Here is a 4,061-nt window from a genome sequence, read left to right as displayed (position 1 = left end):
TTCTGTGTATGGGGTCCAGTTTCAGATTATATCAGCAAAGCTCCCAGAAGAGCTGTGAACTTAAAAAATAATGACCACTAAAAAGATTGTGCATTTTATTATTCAACAATATCAAGAAAATTTCTCAAGACAGGTGTGGGGATGGGGAGGGAGGTGTAGACCATTTTCCCTTCTGTTATGTAGAGGATAAAATCTGTTACTTGTTTAGCAATTGGATTCCATCAATTTAACATTTATCTATGAACAGTAAGATTAATCATGGGTTGGGGCACCTGGGTGGCCCAGTCAGTTAAGTGTCTGACTTTGGCTCAGGTCATGATCTCGCAATTCGTGGGTTCGAGCCCCACATCAGGCTCTGTGCTGACAGCTCAGAGCCTGGAGCCTGCTTCGGATTCTGTGTGTGTGTCTCCCCCCCCCCCCCCCCGGCTCATACTGTCTCTGTTTCTCATTAACAAATAAATGTTAAGAAAAAAATTTTAAAAAGAATAATCACGGGTTTCTTTTGCATGTTGAAGCTAAGCTCATTAATGACAGAGTAACATTATTGGGAAAGAAAGCATAGAAAACTTTATAAAAGATTTATAAACTGGAAAGGTAAGAATAACAACCTTAAATATGAAAGAACCAGAAAGATCAGTGCCATGATACGTATAACAACAAAATCATTGAGAACAAATTATTTTGTAATTAAATATTTTGCAAAAAGAAAAAAAAACAGATTCAGAAAACATCAAAATGCTTGCTCAAGTTTTTATTTGTGGTTAAAAAAAAGTTGATTTAAATCTTGGTCTTATCCCTTTCTCTTATTCCTCCCCCACCCATAGTCTTCTTATTCCTTTTTTTAGAGGTTTGGTTTGTGTTGTTGTTGTTGTTTCTTTTTAGGAGAGAGAGAGAGAGAATGTACACTCAAGATAGGGAGGGACATAGAGAGAGGAAGATAGAATTTCAAGCAGGCTCTGCACTGCCAGCGTGGAGCTCAATGCAAGGCTCAAACCCACAAACTGTCAGGTCAAGAGAGTCAGCTGCCCAACCAGCTGAGCCACCCAGGTGCCTCCTTACCCTTTTCTTTCAATGTCATTGACAAAAAGAAAATCTAAGAACTAAGTTCCGTTTAGAATTATTTCTCCCTTTCACATAACAAATTATGACTTAAACAAAGGTAATAATTATAATTGATATTTATTGTAAGGATACTTTGTGCTAGATATAATCACTTAGAAAATTTATAAGTATTTATTTTATTGATGAGGAAACTGAGGCTCAGGGAGATGGTTATACCATCAAAGTCAGACAGGCAATAAATGACAGATAGAAGTCAAAGTACATCTAGAGTCCACATTCCTCTACTAACCATGTCTGACTCTCCTAAGTAATATCCTTGAATCAACTGTTATAACAGAAAAATAGTTGAAATCAAAGGGTTAAGAGGAAACTTACAAGTTGTCAAGATGGACATAAGAATTAAAAACTCATAAAACTTTAATTATAATGGAAAATGTTACGGCTTAGAAATTTGGGGGTCATACCATGGCTATAATCAGTCAATCAACCAACCAATCAATCAAACTCTTAAGGAGTGGCAAAACTGTGCCAGTTACTGGAATCGGTGAAAGAATACAAATAAGAATAAAGTATATTAAAGTCTTGAAAAATTATATGAGAGGATTTCATGGATCACCCAAAATGAAATGTCTAGTATATCAAGAAGGGAAAATGTACATGTGCATATATATGAGATAAAGCAGGGTTAGAGGGGTTAGGGCAGAAACGTGAATCAGAGAAAGGACATTGATGATACACTTTTTTCCTTAGCAGATTATTAAAGGAAGGAGAGTGGTCACCAGACAGACCAGGAAAGGAAGCCATTGATATGCAGAGGGAAAAAAACATGTACATATAAACATTCACTTATTTGCTCAATAATTATAAAGCATCGGCAATGTGGTCATTATTGTTCAAGAAACTAGAGATACAAGAGTAAACATAACATGAAGTGTATTCATGGAGTTCACACTTTAGTGAAGGAGACTGACAAAAACAAATCTAATTAAAATATAATTTAGTTTCAGGTGGTATAACAATCAGAGTAAGTGCTTGGAAAGAGGTTTTTTTTTTAAATATTAATTTATGGCAATCAAGAGAGGTCTATTTTAGCTGTGTGGACAACTACTCAATTCTGCCTTTGTAGCTGGAAAGCATCCATAGATAATACATAAACAAATGAGTATTGTATATATTCTAATAAAACTTTATTTACAAAAACAGGAGGCAGACAGGACTTGACCCCTTGAGCCACAGTTTGCAGGTCCCAGTTCTAAGACAATAGTTCTGAAATCCGGCAACACATTGTAATGACCTAAGGACCTTTAAATATTTGTATATTTTTTTTCACCTGGATCACACACTTACACATTCTGATTTAATTACTCTAGGCTGTGGCCTTCCTTATGTTGACCAAATGATCTCGTTTGGTAGAAGAAAAGGATTTCTTGTCACCTGGGGCTTCCAGTGCTAAAACTAGGCAGTCTCTGGAAAGTAAAATGGTTCATCCTCCTACCTGGGCATCAGGTCCACAAATGATTATAAATGCATCCAAGGTTGATAACCATGTAAACAATGCTGTATAGGTCACAGGATAGAATATGATTGTATCCTAGACACGGTTGCTGTTATTGGAAGATTTCAAGCAAGTAGAATGACATGATCTGAGTTAACATTTTATTTTATTTTTTAAATGTTTACTTATTTTTGAGAGAGAGCGAGCGAGCGAGAGCGAGAGAGCAAGTGAGCAAGTTAGGGAGAAGCAGAGAGAGAAGGAGACACAGAATCTAAAGCAGGCTCCAGACTCTGAGCTGTCAGCACAGAGCCTGAGCTGAAGTTGGACACTTAACCCACAGATCCACCCAGGTCCCCTTGACTTAACATTTTAAAGCAAAGGATTATACCGGCTGCCATGAGAGGAACAAGCTCTAGGAGAACAAGAATGGAAGATAAGAGACTAGTTAGGTGACTTTTTGTGATGAAACCAGGGAGCAATGGAAATGGCCTAGGCTGAAGTGGCAGTAGAGGAGGCAGGAAAAATTAGTCAGATATAGAATATATTTCGAAGGTGGCACCAGTAGGATTTGCTGCTTAATTGTGAAGTATGAGAAATATAAAAAGAAGATAAGTAAGAGAAAGAAATGTAAGTTAAAGATGACATTTTTGGACTGAGATTAATGATGCAATTCCCTGAGAGAATACTTGGGAAAGAGCAAGTTTAGGGGAGGAGTCTCGCCGTCATGAAATGAAGACAGTTAGTTACCCTAATGACCATGTTAAGAGGTCAGCTAGATCTATAAGTCTAGGGTTCTGAGAAATGTTCAGGTCTGGAGATGTACATTAGGAAATCAGTTAGGTTCAAAGCCATGCAAGATGTCTTAGAAAATGTACATGAATGAGAAAACTCTGAGGATAAGACTTCAGGACCGCCTGAATTCGCAGAAAGAGAAAAAAGATCTCACTGAAGAGCCTGAGTAAAAGGGATCAATCAAGGATATGGAAGATGGGAGGACAACCTTGTCATGGGACCTCTGAGGGATAGAAAATTAGGAGACACAAATGGGCAACAGTCCTTTTGCTCATCAGGTGTCCTCATTCTTAACACTTACACTATAGATCCTTCCTTGCACATTAAGTTGAGAAGGTATCCAAGGGCTCCTTCAGAGGAAATATTTCATTTTCCTTTTTTAAAATTTAAATTTCCCTTGATAAAAAAGATGTGGTTTATATATTCAATGGAATGCTATTTAGCAATGAGAAAGAATGAAACCATGCCATTTGCAGAAATGTGGATGGAACTGGAAGGTATTGTGCTGACTGAAATAAGTCAGTCAGAGAAAGAAAAATATTATATGTTTTCACTCATATGTGGATCTTGAGAAACTGAACAGAAGACCATGGGGGAAGGGAAGGGGAAAATATTACAAACAGAGAGGGAGGGAGGAAAACCACAAGAGACTCTTAAGTAAGGAGAACAAACTAAGGGTGGATGGGGGTGGGCGGGTAGCAGGAGGGAAAAT

The sequence above is a fragment of the Hyaena hyaena genome, unplaced genomic scaffold (genome assembly GCF_003009895.1).
Source record: "Hyaena hyaena isolate Hyena2069 unplaced genomic scaffold, ASM300989v1 scaffold_561, whole genome shotgun sequence".
NCBI classification, from domain to species: domain Eukaryota; kingdom Metazoa; phylum Chordata; class Mammalia; order Carnivora; family Hyaenidae; genus Hyaena; species Hyaena hyaena.
The sequence above is the reverse complement of the archived record's forward strand: the minus strand, read 5'-3'. Positions refer to the sequence as shown.